The 23,336-nt window shown below is 30.9% G+C and overlaps 1 long non-coding RNA gene across 1 annotated transcript; it reads right to left on the bottom strand.

Moving 5' to 3' along the window:
* Positions 1–6,545: 6,545 nt before the first annotated feature.
* Positions 6,546–7,977, bottom strand: LOC141695104 (uncharacterized). Its single transcript, XR_012564283.1, has 3 exons — positions 7,657–7,977; positions 7,286–7,451; positions 6,546–6,693 (listed from the first exon to the last, which is right to left on the bottom strand). It is a non-coding gene; the product is annotated as an uncharacterized LOC141695104 (long non-coding RNA).
* Between the last annotated feature and the right edge of the window lie 15,359 nt (positions 7,978–23,336).

Below are 23,336 nucleotides of genomic sequence, written 5' to 3'. Positions count from 1 at the left end.
TGGCATCAAAAATTGAAGGCTCGTATTGAACAACTTTAAAATTGAACCGATACAATTATCATCAAATTTGAACATTAAAAATTATCAGGTTTAACTATATAATTGCCCCTGTATTAGAAACAAACCTAACATCTAGTAACAAAATCAATTAAAAAATGTCAAGCCATTAATTTACGTTTATACTGAACTAATACAATTAATATAAATTTTAACATCAAATATTATTGAGTTTAACTATACAATTGAACCCATTTCTTAATAATAAAATCTAAATTCTTGATTAAATATAATGAAAAACTGGCAAGGCTTAATAGCTTAATAGCTTGGGATAGTATAAATACTCACACATCATTGTATGACACGAGAAAATGTTGCCGTTTCCTTGAATCTTTAAATCATGTAGACAATCCACACGACCTTGCATTGCACTGCCACATCTAATGGCACCAATTGTTCCCGAATCTACAAAGCTAATCATGTTGACCATCTTATGTTTCTTCACATATTCATTCAAGAAGATACAAATAAAATTAAGCAGTCTTGAGTAAAGATTCTCATATTTATTCTTAAATCCTCACAAGGATTATCTAAAGATCAATAATATTAATTATTATTTATTTTTTTTAAAACTTAAAAATTAAAAGTTAAAAAAAAATCTAATTCATCCATATATTTGTAAATATTTTTACTAAACAAACTGACAATGTTTAATTTACCAACCGTTGTAAGATCTACTTCGCACACAACGGTTTCTACATGAAACTATTACTGTAGGTAATGTTATTTAATTATTAGTTGGGTAACCATTTCATAGCAAAACTGTTGTGTAATAAGTTTCCTAACAACGGTTTTTATCCTAAACCGTTGTCTAGAATCCAAAACAAAAATAAGTAATACTCTATAGTTAAACTTTTAATTTTAAAAAGTTTGATATTCGTGAGTACATATGTTGATATAACATTCGACGTTATTCATAAAAATTAAATTTTTCGTACCTTAAAAGTTTGATAATCTGATTCGAACACGTCAATCATATCACTATAATCAATAAATAACTATGTACATTATGCTAACAAAGACGTTTGTGGACAAACATTTATTGAACACATAATAATTAAGGACATTAAGTGCCCGTTTGAAAAATTATAAAATAATTAACTTATGTCTTAAAAAAATTATCTAAATTCATTAATTTTAGATTAGATTAACATTTAAACTCATATTTTTAAAAAATAAAGTTACTAAAAAAATCAAAATAAGTTCAGAAAAAGTACGTCGTTACTAACACTCAACTTATTCAACTTATAAGTTGGGTCGACAAACATTTGTCTGTAAGTTATTACGGATTTATAAGTATTAAGGCGACTTATAAGTCAAAAACAAACAAGCCCTAATTATGAAAATTTTAAATTCTATCATTCATATGCAATAATTTGATATATTTTACAAGTATATGTACAATAAAGAATATCAAGACGTACACTGACATATACACATGATACTTAGGTTTACGAAATATCATAGTAGTTATAGGGTTTAGGCGTTACAATTAGGATTTAATGATTAAGGGTTAACTATCAAAGTAGTTTAACAGTAATGATGATAATTTGGACTAATATAAAATCACACAAAAATAATAAAAAAAATTACATCCCTAAAATGGTTAGATTTTAACATCCGTACGGTTGGATCGTTAAAAGAGTTATTTTTTTAAATTATTCGCATTTAGGTTAGGGTTTAAAGTTTAGGGTTTAGGGGTAATTGATAATGCATAGTAAGAAAGTTTTGATTAATATAAAATCACATCGATACATCATTTTCTAGAAAGGGTATCGATATTGTAAATTAATTTGAATATTGTAAATGGTAATCATATTCATATTCGAAGCACATCCGTACGTTTTGATCGTTGAAAGGTTGATTTAAACATCCGTACAATTGGATCGTCGAAAATGTTTACAAATTTTGAAAATATCAATAAACTGGATATCAACTCGAAAAAGTTGAACTTATCACCAGTCAGTTATAGTTTTTCAAAAACACCATTTTGTAAAATAATATATTTGGGAACTCCCAACTGCCGATACGATCAGGTTTTAAAATAAATAACATACTAAAAATAAATAGATGATTTGTTTACTGATCGTTTAACACACATAATTTAAAAAATATTGAAGTTAAAAATGATAATAAAGACATTCTAAGCAATCCAAACTACACAGTTATCTCTGAAACAACAACATCACAATTGACCAAATATCATAAAAACTATTTTTAGCCCAGTGTTCAGAAACACTAATCGCATGCTATGAAACATCAATATTCTCTATGAAAGCTAAATTTTTCGTGTAATATAACTTTGATATTCTTATTATCAATATATTATTTCGTTAAAATAATTTTTGATTATTTATATTTTAATAAATTATGTAATTTATTCGTCTGTAACGATTTAGTCAAATACATAAAATCTAAATTATTGTGGTCTTAGAAAATAAATGAAAAAATATTATTCGAAATATTTTAATTTATCAGCCACATAATTCTTATATAACAATTTAACTGAAACTTACGAATATTATTAATTTTTTTATTTTAGACATATCGTTGTTAATACAATTCTGTCTGAATTAGAACACATTTATTGACTTTTTAGTTAGGCCGTTCATCCATGTCTCTGGTACGTGATCTCAAATCCATTAACTCAAATCTATGCTCAAATTCGTGCTATTACTCTCAAATACGTGGTCATACTCTCAAGTCCTCAAATCTCAGTCACATCAAGAATTCAAGACATCAAGAATTGAAGAACTCGAGTTTTAAATTTCTTTTCATAATTGAACAGGTAAGTACAATCTTTTTAAGAATTCGGGTTATATATGTACTATGTTTTGAATTCATTTCGATGAATTCGTTTTTTTATAATTCTGAACTTCAATTAGGGTTCATATTGATTTGGGGGGAATATAAAGACTTCATAATTCATTTTTAAGAAGCTATAACTAGTGAAATTGAATATTACGCTTGGACAGGTAATGAAAAACTGGAAAGGCTTAATAGCTTGATAGCTTGGGATAGTATAAATACTCACACATCATTGTATGGCATGAGTAAATGTTTCCCTTTTCTAGAATCTTTAAATCATGTAGATCCACGAGACCTATGCACTGCACTGCCACATCTAATGATACCCATTGTGCCAGGATCTACAAAACTATTCATGTTGACCATCTTATGTTTCTTCACATATTCATTCAAGAAGATACAAATAAAATTAAGCAGTCCTCAGTAAAGATTCTCATATTTATTCCTAGGTTGTATACTCCGAAAAAATAAAAAAATATTTGAATGAAAAGGCTTATAACTGAATAAAAAAGCAAATGACACAGCTTGTCATTTCACCTCCAGAGCACATTGCATGTATTTCTGATAAGAACATGATTTGCTTCTTTGTAAAAACAAATGTTTCTTTGCTTTGCTCAAAGAAATTGCTCGGCCACCACTCAAGGCTTTCTTTGCCCATGTCCACGAATGTTTCATTGCAGAAGGATAATTCGGATCAATTTCAACAAAAAGCTCTGGTTCAACATCTTTAGTTACTTTACGTCTTCTTTATTTTCTTAGTAGGGCCTTTCTTGGTTTTCTGAAAAAATCGCAAATCAAAATAGTAAAAAGAACAGATTAAAAGAAAACATACTAGATATAATAACCATACTAAAAAAGCATTCTGACCTTCGCGATCAAAATATGAGAAGTATTGCTATTCTTTCCTACAGCTATCATGTTCCTCGGCCATGCAATAAAAGTTTCCATGGCTTCTTGAACATTCAAAATTTCATCCCCGATAGGAAAGGGAATCTTAGCATCTCCTTGAATGACTTTAGTGATAGACACTCTTGTATTCTTTCTCCAAGACTTACTCCATGGATAGTCTGCTCATGTCCTTTGGGAACGCGTACTTCATCAATTGTTGCACAAACAATTTATGAACAATCCACGTTTATTTCCTCACATGTATTCTTTTCAAAAACATTCCTTCCATTATCATCCTCACCCGCCACCTTTTTATTATCCTCAAGCTCCACTGCTAAATCAACAAACAAATTATCTATCAATTTCACATTTTTATGAACACCTACATCCACATCCACATCAGCCTAACCCTTAGACTGACAGCTTGCTTGCTAGGAATTTGGTTTCGGACTACCATCATGTTGTATACCATTTTTTGATGAATGTGTATTTTATTTTTCAAATTCAGCAGCCCAAAATGAATTTCTCTCTTTAATAATCTTTAGTGTCTCCTCTTCCATGTACGTTTGAATTTCCTCACGTACCCTTTCTTCCAGTGTCCTCACTTTCTTTTCCCTCGGAATATCAAAGTAAACTGACTGTTTCACATGAGTGCCCTAACCACGTACGCTTCCTCCGTGCTCAGGCTTACCGAGTGCCATTGCTAACCATCATTAGTACCTTGAACTTTGAGTTTTCCCTCCTTAACCTTCTCCTTCAACTTTTTCTACAAAATTAGGAGTAACATTTTTTTACGATATGTTTGAATCTTATATGTTCTTAGATAAAAGTCCATTTTAATGTACATAACATACTTCTATAGTTTTAATTATAAAAAAAAAATTAAAAGTTTGCTAGTAGTTTGGAAAAAATATTTAAAGCATGAGAAATTGATTATGTTGAATACAAATATCAATAAATAACATACAATTTCCTTAGATTTTTCTGCAACTTCATCATTTAAAAAATTACCATCTTCATCCATCCTTTCTAGGATCCTGGTGTCCGATCGATCTACTTCCTCTGCATCTGGATGAGATTCAGACTGCTTTTACATGTAGAGGATCACCTTAGTAATAATATAAACAAGCTTGAAAATTAGTATGAAGCCAAAAACGTGCATGTTGTTTCATTATCACTAACTCATTCATTCTCGAGATTAACATAACCTTTTCGAGACATTCAATGTAGATATTTACTCAGTTACCTTCTTTCTTGTTGTTCTTTATGAATTTTCTTCATAAAAAGTAACAATAAGGTTAGAAGATTATAAGTAAGTAAATATTAAAATGAACAAAGCTAAGTAGAAATATACAAGAAACTCAGGCGACGTGCGATCAACAACAAATATGTCCCAGTGTTATTTTTCTATAAAAGTAAAATCTGTAAGAGGATGTGCCAAAATTTGAGGTTGATCCACATAAGGAAGAATGTAGTACTTGGTCAGCTGACATTTAAATTCTCTCCATTTTTTGCTGGCCGATCTGAATACCATCTTTCTTGCAGACTCAGGTACAACATAAGCCATCTACATACATATACCAATAAAATTAAAGTTAAAAGATGCTAGTTAATGAAGAACAAATAATAATAAAAAAAGTTAATAAGATGCAAGTTATTTATATTCATTTTACCTGCACACAGTCCCAAATTTTTGTCTTTGTGTCTTTAGGAACACATTTCCAAGAATCATGCCGGATCAGGGTTTTGATTCTTGCCAAAACTCTAATATATTATTGCATCTCTTTACCTTCATCACCATATGGCTCTCCTTTCGCATTAAAAGACATGGTAAGTTTGATTCCTCGGATCTTGTGTTTCATAATTCGGTGCATCGTTACACACCCTCCACTACGCCAATAATGGCTTTCTGCAACATTCCAAATAAGTTACCGGGGGCCCAATAAATGTTGCAAAAGATTAAAAAAATTAACGGCAATACTTTTCTGATGTTAGTATTTACGATGTTGCCTTAGGGTTCAAAGGCAACATTTTCTCATTTAGGGCAACACCAAAAATTATGTTGCTAAAAACTGTGATTTTGTAAAAAAATGGGCCCACATGACATGTGGATTGTCACATGGACGGCCACGTAGCTGGACACGTGGCTTGACACGTGGGTAGGTGGGTCCTGCTGACTGGGGACCGCATGACAACGTGGACTACCACGTCAAGATGTGGGACCCACATAGCCACATCATCATATGAGCATGGGTGTTACAAATGGCAAAAGATATAATTAGATATAGATATCTCAATCAGTGCTAAAAATCAGTAACAGCATTTCACAGATGGATTCTTCAGTACATGATAGAACTTTGCTTTACCAAACAATATATTCATTCACACAATTACAAGAAATATGTAGTACATAAAATGTGCACCATTTTTCACAAGAACTGTGCAGATATGATTACATAGCTTTCAAAACAGTTATATGAACAAAATTATGCACAAAGAACCCAAGCTTGAAATTCGAAACACCTACAACGTACAACTTTTAAATTATCGAAAGCATATTTCTTAACACCAACTGTTAATTCATCATGCGACATCATCTCCTAGAAAAGGATTTCCTAAGAAACTTCTTTGATATAGAAACATCCTTACAATTATTTGCCTGACTAAGCTTGGGAGACCTGTCCTGTTCTTGGTGGCTAGGACCTGAACCACTTACTTCTAAGGAGTTAACTAGTCCACCAGTGACACTCTTGTTCCTTCTATGCTTTAGAGATTTAGCACGCGTTGGTGGCGTCTAAAAAGATTAATGGAAAGGCCATTGGTTGTTCACATACACACTACCAGGCACTTGTTGGTTCCTAGTAAAGAATTGTTAGTCACATGAATCAAAATGAATACATGTTCCCAAGGAGAGCTCTGTTTTCTGGCATTAACGGGTGCCTGGTACAGATAAAATCACATGGACAAAATAATTTTGCTTTAACATGAATCTGAAGTCAACTTTCAACCCAAGTTACAATAAAATATACATAAATCATTGCATAAAATCCACTATCTGAACAGTCCACAAGGATTTCAGGAAAACATATAGCGTACCCTAATGTTACCCAGGACTTAAACTCTACATATCTGAACTCCACAAGTCCCCCTCCCCAGCTCGAATTTTGTAAAAATGTAATCCCCACCTAGCTTGTACAATTAACCTCCTTCCTCACAATGAAAGATTAAGACCAAGTGTAATATTTGCTATGGCAGGGGAAGCAACTTAGAATTCCATAAAATTTGCTATGTGGACATGCACTCTAATCCTTTTCAATTCTGAAGGAAATACTTTCAAGAAAATTTGTAATCCATATACAAATTACTATGCCTTTTTGTGTTTAAAATGATGAGGGATGAGTTACTACCCAAAGACATCTTTTCATTCTCTTTATTCCTAGATCCACTCTGAGTTCATAATTAAAAATTTAACCTTCTAAGGCTAACAAATTCAGAATAATTAATATGTGGGTGTTCCCATAAAATTACGTACCACATCTTTATGCTCAGGTTCAAGGAGTTCCCTTTTGACTCTTCCATACAAAAATATATAGTGCCTTAGTTTCAAGTCTCCCAAAGAAAGGGAAGAAAACAAATTTTAAATAGGAGTAGACATGTACCGCTGCTCATCGACATCCATGTCAGTCTCTGCATCCCACCTTTCATTATCATTGCATAAATCATTATCAATAAAATATATATAAATCAAGTTTTACACTCTAAATATAACAAAGCTTATTAGAAATTTCACTACAAATAATAGGAATTTAGACAAATACTTATATGTACGAGACTTTCTTGCAGATTAAATAAACATCTAAAACATCGAATTCAAGTAAGCAGTACTAAGTAGAATTTTAATACCTTTCTGCGAGTCCTATTGTCCGTTGCAACCTCAATTAGTCCTGCTACAACTCTGACAAGCATATGAACCGCACACTTTCAAACAACTAGTGCTAGTAAATAGGCACTGGTTCATAATCATTCATCTCTTCCCCAAATAAACAGGCACCAAAGTTTTAAAAAGAAAGAAAAGATGTCTGATTGTCCGCCGCCTCATCAACTGGCTTCTGTAAACCTCCCCAAATCGTCTGCCGCCTCTTCCTTCCCTCAAACCTTCATCTCTTCCCATCTTCCTCTGCCGCTTTTCTCCCTCTCCTTAACCCTACTAATCGCCGGCTTCTCTTTCTCGTCATCTGTTTCAGTTTATTATGAACCAACACTCAGGATTTACCCAAATTGGTTTTCTTTAAACTGATCTGATGGTCCAGATTAAAACTGAAGCTGGTGATCCACGTGATGCATTCATCAGCCAATACTTTTCTGCCACGTAGTGATCCAGTAGTTGATTTCTATTTTTATTTATTAAATTATAGACTAATTAAAAATCAACAGAAAATAACTAGAAAATTTTAAAAAATGCACAAAAAATACTATACACTCAAACAATTGTCTATATAATTACAAAAATAAAAAAATCATATTTTAATTATTTTCCCCATTTTTTCAATATCTCTAAAAAATCTAATATATAATCATCGAAAATTTATTTTAAACAATCGATACTTCACTCGGGAAACTAGCCCAAACACGGGTCAGTCTGCTTTGATTGCTTAATTTTATTTAAATAATGTGGAATACAACACATTGTCTTCCTTGGTGTAGTGGTTTGCACTCAATTTTGTTTTGTAGGAGGTCTTGGGTTCAAATCCTGGATAGTGCAAAATTTCTGAAATTTTTTGATTTAATACTTCACCACTGCCACCTCGCCCCTGCCACGTCAATAAGGACCTCCTTCCACGTCAGCAAGGTGGGGCCCACATGGGGGACCCACTCGCCACGTCAGCAGGGCCCCCCTGCCGCGTCAGCAGGGGTCCACCTGCCACGTCAGCAAGGTGGGACCCATATGGGGTGACTCACCTGCCACATCAGCTGTGTGGGGACCCAGCTCTGCCACATCAGCATTTATTTATTTAATTTTTAATAAAAAATTGAATATTTTTATTAAAAATATGTATTGGCAACACTTTACGAGACCTATGCTAACATAATTAAAATATGTTGCAGTATGGTGCATTATCATGTAGCTACTGCAACATTATCTACGGCAACATCACGTAATTATGTGGTAGAAGGCCGTTTATGGCGTAGTGCTCGCTTCAATAGTTTTAGTCCTTGAGTATTGTCCATAGTTGTAACAGCCTTTTCTTGTTTTCTATTCTTTGAAATTTTCTTTTGTAAGTTTTCAAAAATGGCCTTCTTCACAGTTTTTGGGGGAGAAATCAATGGAGTGGAGGTCTCAGTATTTGAGGACTTTGTCTTTTTTAAAGCCCTTAGCACACTCATTATGCTTGGATGGGGGTGAAGATCACGTCTTTTTGAACCCATTCCTATGAGACGCTTCCTTTTTCGAATTTCTCTTTTCTGCATTGGTCTTCTTCTTAGGAGTATCCATAATCTATAAAGCACACAAACAAAGAATAAGTACAACATTAACATGACAGTAAACTCAGTAAAACTCAGTAAAATTACATGATTAACAATAATATTAACATGATAATCTAATTGAAGAAATAAAAATTGGACAACAGAGAAACATGGTTTTGTTAATCACTTACAAGAAACACAAATTTTTGACATAACACTCAACACTCCACAATTGTATGTAAAGTGTCATCGAAAACTCAGTAAAACTCAATACAATTGTATGTAAAATGTAAACAACGCAAATACACAATACATCAAGTAAAACTCACTAACAACACTCTAAAAAGCGAAGACATCAAGTAAAACTCAATAACAACACTCCACAATACAATTGAAATTGCATGCAAAATTTAAGGTGGTTTTAAATCCCATAAAAAATTAAGTTAAAAATCAAAAACCCCAAACATATCATCAGATCTACACTCCACAATCATCATCAAAGAGCTTAAATTAAAATTAATAATAAAAAATCAAAACCCCCAAATAAATTGAAGAGGGTTTTCGAAACTTATTAAAAACATGTAAAAATCAAAACCCCCCAAATATAGATGAGGGATTTATGGTTTCTAACATGTATTAGGCATGTATTAGGCTTTAGTGGCTCGAATTAGGAACATACTAGTAGAATCGAATGGAAGTAGAGATCGTGTGAAGAAAATTGCAGTGAATGGAGAAGAAAATCGTGTGAATGGAAGAAGAGATCGTGTGTTGGGGAGTTTAATAACTTATGTTGGGGAGTAACTGATGTCTAGGGAGTTGAAATTTTGGGATATAAAATTTTGGGGGATATTTTGGGGGGATACTAAAAAAATAAAGGGGGAGATGAAATTCAAAAGATAGGGCAATTGAAAAAATTTCAGTTCAAATCAACTGCCTAGACACAGATCTTCTTTAATCTAAAGATCAATAATATTAGTTATTATTTAATTTTTTTAAAAACTAAAAATTAAAAGTTAAAAAACATCTAATTATCCATATATTTGTAGATATTTGTACTAAACAGACTGACAACTATTTAATTTACCAACCATTGTAAGATATACTCGCACACAATGGTTCCTACATGAAACAGTTATTGTAGGTAATGTTATTTATTATTATTTGGGTAACAGTTTCTTAGTGAAACCATTGTGTAATAAGTTTCCCAACAAAGGTTTTTATCCTAAACCGTTGTCTAGAATCCAAAACAAAAATAAGCAATACTTTATACTTAAACTTTTAATTTGAAAAAGTTCGATGTTCGTGAGTACATATGTTGAAATAATATTCGATGTTATCCATAAAAATTAAATTTTTGGTACCTTAAAAGTTTGATAATCTGATTCGAACACGTTGATCATATCACTATAATCAATAAATAACTATATACATTATGCTAACAGAGACGTTTGTGGCCCAACATTTATTGAAAACATAATAATTAAGGACATTAAGTGTCTGTTCGGAAAATCATAAAATATTAACCTATGATTAAAAATTATCTTAATTCCTTAATTTTAGATTAGATTAACATTTAAAAATATATTTTTAAATAATAAAGTTAATAAAAAAAAGAAAAATCAAAATAAGTTCAGAAAAAGTACGTCGTTACTAACACTCAACTTATCAACTTATAAGTCATAAATTCAACTTATAAGTTGGGTCGACAAACATTCGTTTGTAAGTTATTACGGAATTATAAGTAATAAGGCGACTTATAAGTCGGAAATAAACAAGCCTTAATTATGAAAAATTTAAATTCTATCATTCGTATGCAACAATTCGATATATTTTACAAGTATATGTACAATAAAGAATATCAAGACGTACACTGACATATACAAATGATACTTAGGTTTACGAAATATTAAAGTAGTTATAGGGTTTAGGCGTTACAAAATTATTCACGTTTAGGTTAGCGTTTAAAGTTTAGTTTTTAGGGTAACTGATAATGCTTAGTAAGAAAGTTTTGATTAATATAAAAGCATATCGGTACATCTTTTTCTAGAAAGGGTATCGATATTGTAAATTAACTTGAATATTGTAAATGGTAATCATATTCATATTCAAAGCACATCCGTATGTTTTGATCATTGAAAGGTTGATTTAAACATCCGTACAATTGGATCGTCGAAAATGTTTACAAATTTTGAAAATATTGATAAACTAGATATCAACTCGAAAAAGTCGAACCTATGACCAGTCAGTTATAGTTTTTCAAAAACACCATTATGCAAAACAATATATTTTTGGAACTCCCAACTGCCGATACGATCAAGTTGTAAAACAAATAACATACTAAAAATAAATAGATGATTTGTTTACTGATCATTTAACACACATAATTTAAAAAATATTGAAGTTAAAAATGATATTAAAGACATTCTATGCGATTCAAACTACACAAATATCTCTGAAACAACAACATCACAATTGACCAAATTTCATAAAAACTATTTTTAGCCCAGTGTTCAGAAACACTAATCGCATGCTATGAAACTTCAATATTCTCTATGAAAGTTGAATTTTTCGTGTAATATAACTTTGATATTCTTATTATCGATATACCATTTCGTTAAAATAATTTTTGATTATTTATATTTTAATAAATTATGTAATTTATTCGTCTGTAACGATTTAGTCAAATACATAAAATCTAAATTATTGTGGTCCTATAAAATGAATGAAATAATATTATTCAAAATATTTTAATTTATCAGCCACATAATTCTTATATAACAATTTAACTGAAACTTACAAATATTATTAATTATGTTATTTTAGACAAATCGTAAGTTGTAATGACAATTCTGTCTAAATAAGAACATATTTATTGACTTGTTAGTTAGGACGTTCATCCATGTCTCTCGTACATGCTCTCAAATCCGTTAACTCAAATCTATGCTCTAATTCGTGCTAATACTCTCAAATCAATGCTCATACTCTCAAGTCCTCAAATCTCAGTCACATAAAGAATTCAAGACATCAAGAATTGAAAAAACTCAGGTTTTAAATTTCTTTTCATACTTGAACATGTTATTACAGTCTTTTAAGAATTAGGGTTATATTTGTACTCTGTTTTGAATTCATTTTGATGAATTCATTTTTTTATGATTCCGAACTTCAGTTAGGGTTCATATTGATTTGGGGGAAATATAAAGACTTCACAATTCATTTTTAAGAAGCTATAAGGAGTGAAATTGAATATTATACTTGGACAGGTAAGTACAGTCTTTTAAGAATTCGGGTTATATATGTCCTATGTTTTGAATTCATTTTGACGATTTTATGATTTTTAACTTCAATTAGGGTTCATTTATAAAGATTTGAGGGAAATATAAATATTTCATAATTTAGCTATAAATAGTGGAATTTGAGGTTTTATTCTGACTTTTAAAAGATGGATATATCATGGTTAAAAGCGAATAGAAGAACAAAAGAGTTCAAACATGGAGTGGAAGATTTGTTAATGTTTGCATTTGAGAATGGGTTTAATGCAGAAAAAATCAGTTGTCCATGTGTAAACTGCGCACATAGTAAATCATAGAGAGCGCATATAGTTAAAAACCATTTTTTTCAAAATGGTATTGATAAAACTTATACATATTTGATATGGAAAGGGGAGAATAATTCCGTAGAAAGTTCTGATGAAATCGACACTTCGGAATCTATCAATTAAGTCGCCTCAAGAATGGGTGAACGTGATGATGACGATAATGATGATATGTCTTCGCATTCTTCTGATTTCATCAACCATGTTAAAGGTGAACATCAACCTCTTTATCCTAGATGTGAGAGGTACACTAAGATGAAAGCTTTGGTTCAGTTATATAACCTGAAAGTGAAGCATGCTACATCTGATTCATGCATCAGTATTATTCTATAATTACTTGGGTCTTTACTTCCGGAAGGCAACAACAGCCCTTCTTCCTTCAATGAAGCAAAGAAAACCTTATGTGCATTAGGAATGGGGTATGAAAAGATACACACGTATTTGAATAATTATCTCTTATACCATGGTGATTTAGATGAAGATGAGACTACTTAAGGTGTATGTAAGACCTCTAGATGGAAATTGAATAACAAAGGAGATGAACTTGAAGGGGTCCCTACTAAGGTTCTATGGTATTTCACGCTGATACCAAGATTACAAAATTTGTTCAATACACCTTAAATTGCAAAGGATATGATATGGCATGACACCGAGCGACAAAAGAATGGTAAAATGAGGCATCTGGTTGATTAAAAAACATGGAAGAATGTCGACCAAAAATGGCCTAATTTTATATCAGAGACTAGGAACCTTCGATTAGCTTTATCATCCGACGGTTTCAATCATTTTCATGGAAACCATACTGATTACTCAAGTTGGCCAGTTTTGCTATCAATTTACAACCTTCCTCCATGGCTTTGTATGAAGAGAAATTATATTATCCTCTGCTTGTTAATATCAGGACCGACAGAGCCTGGAAATGATATCGACGTGTTCTTTCTACCACTAATAGAAGATCTGTAAGAGTTATGGCGTTGGAAACAAATGTATGATGCTTATAAGAAAGATTCTTTCATGCTTACGGGCATTTTATTATGGATAATAAGTGATTATCCTGCCTTAAGGAACTTGTCAAGAAATGTAATTAAATGGTATAATGCTTGTACTATTTGTATTGATGAAATAAAAGCTACTAGGCTGGTTAATTACCGTCAAACGGTGATTATGAGGCATCGAAGATGGTTGCCTCGTCATCATCCTTATAGAAGGTAGAAATATATGTGAAGCTCTGCTTGGAACTTTACTAAATATTTCGGGGAAGATAAAAGATAGAGTCGGTCCGTCTTGATATGGCTGAAATGGGAATATGAACGGAGCTGAGACCAAAGACTCCCGGAAAGAAAGAAAAAGGTGCCATTTGGCGGCATGGAACTTAATGCATGGAGAAAATAAATAGTTTGCTCATGATTTCATAAAATGAAGTTGTAGATGCATTTTGTTCAAATATCAAGAATCTGGTAAACATGGGAAATCTTCACCTTGTTGGAATGAAATCTCATGATTGTCACATGATATTGCATTATTTGCTTCAAATCTCCATTAGGTCAGTAGTACAAAAACGAGTCATATGCACAATTATTAGGTTTTGCCTTTTCTTCAAAGCAGTTTGTAGTAAAGTGATCGATGTAGACAAGTTGGAAAATGCAGAGTGAGTTAGTGGAAACATTGTTCTAGCTTGAAAAGCACTTTCCCCTTTCGTTCTTTGATGTGATGATCCATCTCTCAGTTCATCTCATGAGAGAGGTTAAACTTTGTGGGCCAATATTCCTTCGCTGGATGTAACCCTTCGAGAGATATATGAAGGCGTTTAAAGGATATGTACAAAACCCGGCTCATCCCGAATGTTGTATTGCTGAGGCATACGTCGCCGAAGAGGCGGTTGAGTGTTTGGTAAATTTTGAAAAAGCTATCGTAGGAGTGTCTGAAATGCAAAGCATGTATAGAATGCAAGACTTCTATCTGGTATGACATTGATAAAGTCGAGCGGCGAGGACTTTCATCTAGAACATTTGTATTTTCTCCAAAATACAAATGTCATTAGGCCATATTTTGAGTAAGTTACTGACATTTAAGTGTGTGTTATTTCATTATTTTCTGCACTTTGATTAATATACTAAAGAAATTGATTTTTCTCGCAGTGTGCATATGGCATCTTTGATGATAAGATACCAACAACATGAAAATGACGAAGTCTAGCTTAAAAACAAGCAAAATGCAGAATTTCACAAATGGTTCTGGAAAAATGTATGATTGTTATCTGATTAAAAATGTTATAAATAGGCCTAGTTTATATTTCACGGTATATGTATTTGTTATTTGTTTATTCAAGAAAACAAAGTTTTTTATATAGAAAATGACATTTTTTTTAAATTTGATTATGATGGTTAAAAAATGAAACAGAGGAACTTGAAAATATCTGGGAATACATTTAGTCTCAAAATTAATTTTAATATGAAAATATAATTATTTTAATCAATTTGTTTTAAATAGATTGAATCAGAATTGTTGGATGACCATAATAACGTACCTGAGGAGATAAGGTGGATTGCGAAAGGGCCCAACAAGAATGTCCCTGCATTTAGCATATATAAAATCAATGGTGTTACGTATAGCACCAAGGAGCGTGATGACACTCGACAAGTTCAGTGTAGTGGCGTCTGTCTCGTTGCAGATACTATGCTTGTGCAGGGAAGGAGAAGAATATTGAGCATACTTTACATACCTACTATGGAGTTATAAAAAGTATATGGAAGTTAGACTATTACAAATTTAAACTCCCAATATTTTGTTGTAATTGGGTAGATATGAGCCAGGTTAAGGTAGATGATTTGGGATATACAATTGTTAATTTGAACAATTAGGTTTCGTAAATGATCCTTTCGTGCTAGGGAAACATGTTAAGCAAGTTTTTTTACATTGATGATCCTCTTGAAAAATATTGGTATGTCATGTTGAAATTACCAGAAGAGAACTATTATGAACAATGTGATGATGAAAATGATGGATCAGTAGAAATAGAAATTGAGAATGAGCTGCACATGCCAACGTTTCCCATTGTTGACGAACTTGATCAGGAAAAAGCTAGTTATATGCGGGACGAAGATGAATGGATTCAACTCCCATGATGGTAATAATTACCTTCTTTTAAGTTAAATTATTTAGAAAATTTCCCCAACATGAGTGCACCTCTCTGCCTTTTATCAGTTATTTATTCGTAATATTTTTTTATTTCTCGAATTATTTTGTTTGTCAAAATTTGACATTTTAATTAATTCGTGTCAGTTACGATTTCTGTTTTAATATATATGAATTTAGCAGTTTTTTATAATTTTTATAAATGATTTATCACACCGGAATATGTCATTTTCTAATTTATCACTTAACATTTTCTTGATTGTTTGGACTGTTTGGCATTCATATGTTGGATTCAGTGTCATGTAATTATAGGATAGTAGTATTTATGGGCCATAAACCCTATTAATCTTAAATATTGGTATCCATGTTTAGTTTTTTTTTATTTTTCTTTCAGTGACCAATGTGATTATTTCGCCGGATTGCATTGTTGCTCATTTTTGCCCATCTACGTGGAAAAGCCTATTTGATTGCATTGTTAATTGTATGTACATGCTTAATTACAACAGTTGGTAGCTTGTCAAGGATTTGGAGGGAATTCTGGATGGGATAAGGTGTTCAATATATGATACACTACTTCTTCTCTGCCAATAGATCGTTACATTTGGTCACTTAGTTATGGAAGCTTTATATGGTATCATGAAAGCTCAATCAAATTTTATGTTTTTCGATTAATTATCTTGTCAAATTATAATAGAATTTGGTTTGTGAATTATCCAATTGTAATTAGTTGTTGACTTGAGGAAATATTCTAATTTGCCAACATAATTGAGGTTATTTTGCTGTTCTATATTGGTTGGATGATTTTTTGTTAGCTAGTCATTGGTTTGATTCTTTTGGATTAATTTTTCGGGGATTTGACATATACAAGTGAATTTTTCTTTTTAAAATTACTCAAAGACAACAATTACTATCATAATCTATAAAATTGTCTTCTACCTTGAGTTTAGACAACAGGCCAGGAGAACCAAACCATTGTGTATTTGAGTTTCCAACAAGTTTTTTTCATCTGAAAACGTTGTCTATTATTTGAGAGATGAAAAAACTAAACTTATGAGTTGTTAATATTTTGGGGAAGATAAAATTAAAATAGGAGGGAAAATGAAAAAAAATCATTTCAAATCACAACCTCTAAAAGTATCTTTTTAACTGTGGTGTTTAGACAAAGCGTTACAAATCCGTTGTGTGAATCTTATAAATAATGCTCTGAAAGAGCATTGTCTGTGGCCTTTCCTTTAACAATGGTATATATACATAGTTGTTTGTTATTTAACAATGATTTTAGGGTGTTGTCTTAGCAAGTCAATAGTGTAGTTTATAAACTGTTGTCTGATTCCGCCGGAGGACAAAATGAAGATAACAATTTTTTAAACTGTTAGGTAACTATTGTTTGTTCTGAAGCTCACACAACAGTTTTTCTTGCAAAACCAATTCACCGTTGTTTTTAGGACAACAAGTAGTTTTTTAACCATTTCTGTCAACCGTTGTGTGATTGAAAATATGTTTTAGTAATAGTAACAAGAAAATAAGGACCAAATCCATATATGTACTAATTATATTTGAAAAAACAAAAACATTAAAGAAAGAAAGGTTTTTCTTGCACATTAAATACTAACTTTCATACCTTTTATGAATTTGGAGTGTTTTCCATTGGTGAAATTGATGTAAATGTAGGGGGATCCATCAACATTAATGATTGAAAGACCGATCAAAATTTGACACATAACTTGCCCATCGCACACCACAGAAAATCAGAAAAAAGAATATATGAAGATGATTTCTCGTTACAAATATATAGTATAAATTATATAAAATTATAATAATTCAAAAGTACATAAATATAATGACGTCCTTACAATAATTATCTTCTATGTATACATCATTTGAAAACATTTATTTTATGGATAATGTAAAATAACTCATAAAAAAGAGTAGATAAATTTACAAATTAGTTGTGCTATAATGTAGTTATACATAATCTCAAAATGTAACCATTACAACCATTCTCATACATGGAAAACAATATACGTTACATTATATTTATATTTTTTTAATGATGTCTATACGAGAGAATAAGCATCATTATATAGTAGAAAAGATAATATGTGTAATCCAAAAATAATATTTAATTTATGTAAAATATGCAACATTCCTTTAAAATAAAACCTTGGAAGACTCCAAGATTGTTATATAAACCCCTCTTTACACAACTATATCAAGTTTGTTACATGATAATCTATAATCTAGGCCGAAATGTTGATGAATCTATCCATGTCGTGGCCTTTCTTATTTGGCTAGAAAAAATTAGGTATAGCCGCCCTGCTGTCTTCAAGGTGATTTCTTGGCCACTGCATCTGGTTTTCATATTGCTGATGAAGTTGCTGTCCTTTTTATGTGCTTAAACAACAATCTTTAGTCCCCATTCTTATGATAGAAGCATATTACTTTTTGGTGCAGGTTTAAGCTTCATGTTTCGTTATTATTGAGCATTTTTATGCGCACATCTGACATCTCTTGTACATATAGATTTTATTTTTCAGTCACCCACCACAAGAAATTTGCATTCAGACAACGGTTTGACCGACAACGGTTAAAAAAAACCGTCGTCCTAAAAAATCATACAACGGTGAATTGATTTTGCAGAAAAAATAGTTGTGTGAGCTCCAGAACAAACAACGGATATCCATCTTTTTTAAACTGTTATACAAGTTGTATCCTCTCATCGAGTCGGACAACGGTTTTTTAAACATAGTGTTGTAGTAGATCTTTCACACAACGATTACAAACCGTTGTTACTATGTTAACGTATAGGGATATAAGACAACGGTTTTGACATTAAATTGTGTAATTCAGACAATGGTTTTTCAGAAAGGTTGTCCTCTACACCATCAAACAACAGAATGAAAACAGTTGTCTAAGTAATTTCAATGGGTACCACTACCAACAACGAGACTCGTTCCCGATTTACCAGATTAATTTTAAAATGATTTTTTCGACAATCCAACCAAACGGATGTTAAGATATATAAATTTTAGTCATATGAAAAAATATTAACAAATTTGAAATTCATCTTGCATGTCAGCATTAGAAAAATTCAGTAAAAGTACCACTCCCGGCAACGAGACGCGTTTCTGATTTAGCAGATTAATTTTTAAAAAGATTTTTTCGATCATCCAAACATACGGATGTTAAGATATATCAATTTTAGTCATATGAAAAAATTATTAAAAAATTTGAAATTCATCTTGCATGTCAAGATTAGAAAAATCCAGTAAAAGTACCTCTCCCGACAATTAGACTCGTTCCCGATTTAGAAGATTAATTTTTAAAATGATTTTTTCGATGATCGAACCCTACGGATGTTAAGATATATCAATTTTAGTCATATGAAAAAATTATTAAAAATTTGAAATTCATCTTGCATGTCAGGATTAGAAAAATCCAATAAAAGTACCACTACCGACAACGAGACTCGTACCCGATTTACAAGATTAATTTTGAAATGATTTTTTCTACGATCCAACCGTACGGATGTTAAGATATATCAATTTTAGTGATATGAAAAAAAATATTAATAAATTTGAAATTCATCTTGCATGTTAGGATTAGAAAAATACATAAAAGTACCACTACTGACAACGAGACTCGTTCCCGATTTACAAGATTAATTTTAAAATAATTTTTTGACGATTCAACCATACGGATGTTAAGATATATCAATTTTAGTCATATAAAAAAATATTAATAAATTTGAAATTCATCTTGCATGCCAGGATTAGAAAAATCCAGTAAAAGTATTACTCCCGATAATTAGACTCGTTCCCGATTTACAAGATTAATTTTTAAAATGATTTTATGGACGATCCAACCGTACGGATGTTAAGATATATCAATTTTAGTGATATGAAAAAATATTAATAAATTTGAAATTCATCTTGCATATCAGGATTAGAAAAATCCAGTAAAAGTTTACTCCCGACAATTAGACTCGTTCCCGATTTACAAGATTAATTTTTAAAATAATTTTTTGGACGATCCAACCATATGGATGTTAAGATATATCAATTTTAGTCATATGGAAAAATTATTAAAATTTGAAATCTACCTTGCATGTCAGGATTAGAAAAATCCAGTAAAAGTACCAGTTTTGACAACGAAACGCGTTCCTCATTTAGAAGATTAATTTTTAAACTTTTTTTTCGACGATCCAACCGTACGGATGGTAAGATATATCAATTTTAGTCATATGAAAAAAATATTAACAAATTTGAAATTCATCTTGCATGTGAGGATTAGAAAAATCCAGTAAAAGTACCCCTCCCGACAACGAGACGCGTTCCTGATTTAGAAGATTAATTTTGAAAATTATTTTTTCAACGATCCAACCGTACGGATGTTCAAATATATCAATTTTAGTCATATGAAAAAATTATTAAAAAATTTGAAATTTATCTTGCACGTCAGGATTAGAAAAATCTAGTAAAAGTACCACTCCCGATAACGAGACTCGTTCCCGATTTACAAGATTAATTTTTAAAATGATTTTTTTGACGAGCCAACTGTACGGATGTTAAGATATATCAATTTTAGTCATATGAAAAAAATATTAATAAATTTGAAATTCATCTTGCATGTCAGGATTAGAAAAATTAAGTAAAAGTACCACTACCGACAACGAGACTCGTTCCCGATTTACAAGATTAATTTAAAATGATTTTTTCTACGATCCAACCTTACGGATGTTAAGATATATCAATTTTAGCCATATGAAAATATATTAACAAATTTCAAATTCATCTTGCATGTGAGGATTAGAAAAATTCAGTAAAAGTATCACTTCCAACAACGAGACGCGTTTCTGATTTAGAAGATAAATTTTTAAAATGATATTTTCGATCATCCAACCATACGGATGTTAAGATATATCAATTTTAGTCATATAAAAAAATTATTAAAAAATTTGAAATTCATCTTGCATGTCAGGATTAGAAAATCCAATAAAAGTACCCCTCCCGACAACGAGACTTGTTCCCGATTTACAAGATTAAGTTTTAAAATGATTTTTTCGACGATCCAACCATACGGATGTTAAGATATATCAATTTTAGTTATATGAAAAAATTATTAAAAATTTGAAATTTATCTTGCATGTCAGGATTAGAAAAATCCAGTAAAAGTACCACTTTCGACAACGAGACGCGTTCCTGATTTAGAAGATTAATTTTTTAAATAATTTTTTCGACGATCCAACCGTACGGATGGTAAGATATATCAATTTTAGTCATATGAAAAAAATATTAACAAATTTGAAATTCATCTTGTATGTCAGGATTAGAAAAATCCAGTAAAAGTACCACTACCGCAACGAGACTCGTTCCCGATTTACAAGATTAATTTTAAAATGATTTTTTCGATGATCTAATCCTACGGATATTAAGATATATCAGTTTTAGTCATATGAAAAAAATATTAATAAATTTGAAATTTATCTTGCATGTTAGGATTAGAAAAATCTAGTAAAAGTACCACTACCGACAACGAGACTCGTTCCCGATTTACAAGATTTATTTTAAAATGATTTTTTCGACGATCTAACCGTACAGATGTTAAGATATATCAATTTTAGTCATATGAAAAAATATTAAAAATTTTAAATTCATCTTGCATTTCAGGATTAGAAAAATTAGTAAAAATATAACTCCCGACAACGAGACTCGTTTCTAATTTAGAAGATTAATTTTTAAAATGATTTTTTCGATCATCCGACCATACGAATGTTAAGATATATCAATTTTAGTAATATGAAAAAATTATTAAAAAAATTTTGAAATTATCTTACATGTTAGGATTAGAAAAATCCAGTAAAAGTACCTCATTCCCGATTTAAAAGATTAATTTTTAAAATAATTTTTTCGACGATCCGACCATACGGATGTTAAGATATATCAATTTTAGTCATATGAAAAAATTATTAAAAATTTGAAATTTATCTTGCATGTGAGGATTAGAAAAAACGAGTAAAAGTACCACTTTCGACAACGAGACGCGTTCATGATTTAGAAGATTAAATTTTAAAATTATTTTTTCGACGATCCAACCGTACGGATGTTAAGATATATCAATTTTAGGCATATGAAAAAATTATTAAAAAATTTGAAATTCATCTTGCACGTCAGGATTAGAAAAATCTAGTAAAAGTACCACTCCCGATAACGAGAATCGTTCCCGATTTACAAGATTAATTTTAAAATAATTTTTTTGACGATCCAACCGAACGGATGTTAAGATATATCAATTTAGTCATATGAAAAAAATATTGATAAATTTGAAATTCATCTTGCATCTCAGGATTAGAAAAATTCAGTAAAAGTACCACTACCGACAACGAGACTCCTTCACGATTTTACAAGATTAATTTTAAAATGATTTTTTCGATGATCCAACCATACGGATGTTAAGATATATGAATTTTAGCCATATGAAAAAATATTAACAAATTTCAAATTCATCTTCCATGTCATGATTAGAAAAATTCAGTAAAAGTACAACTTCCAACAACGAGACGCGTTTCTGATTTAGAAGATTAATTTTTAAAATGATTTTTTCGATCATCCAACCATACGGATGTTAAGATATATCAATTTTAGTTATATGAAAAAATTATTAAAAAATTTGAAATCCATCTTGCACATCAGGATTAGAAAAAATCCAGTAAAAGTACCACTCCCAACAATGAGACTCGTTCCTGATTTACAAGATTAATTTTAAAATGATTTTTTAGACGATCCAACCGTACGGATGTTAAGATATATCAATTTTAGTCATATGAAAAAATTATTAAAAATTTGAAATCTACCTTGCATGTCAGGATTAGAAAAATCCAGTAAAAGTACCACTTTCGACAATGTAACGCGTTCCTGATTTAGAAGATTAATTTTTAAACTATTTTTTTCGACGATCCAACCATAAGGATGGTAAGATATATCAATTTTAGTCATATGAAAAAAATATTAACAAATTTGAAATTCATCTTGCATGTGAGGATTAGAAAAATCCAGTAAAAGTACCCCTCCCGACAACGAGACGCGTTCCTGATTTAGAAGATTAATTTTGAAATTATTTTTTTGACGATCCAACCGTACTGATGTTAAGATATATCAATTTTAGTCATATGAAAAAATTATTAAAAAAATTGAAATTCATCTTGCACGCCAGGATTAGAAAAATCTAGTAAAAGTACCACTCCCGATAACGAGACTCGTTCCCGATTTACAGGATTAATTTTTAAATGATTTTTTTAACGATCCAACTGTACGGATGTTAAGATATATCAATTTTAGTCATATAAAAAAATATTAATAAATTTGAAATTCATCTTGCATGTCAGGATTAG

The sequence above is a fragment of the Apium graveolens genome, chromosome 11, assembly GCF_009905375.1.
Source record: "Apium graveolens cultivar Ventura chromosome 11, ASM990537v1, whole genome shotgun sequence".
Lineage (NCBI taxonomy): Eukaryota > Viridiplantae > Streptophyta > Magnoliopsida > Apiales > Apiaceae > Apium > Apium graveolens.
Note: the sequence above shows the minus strand (reverse complement) of the source record. Positions and strands in the feature narration are given on the sequence as shown.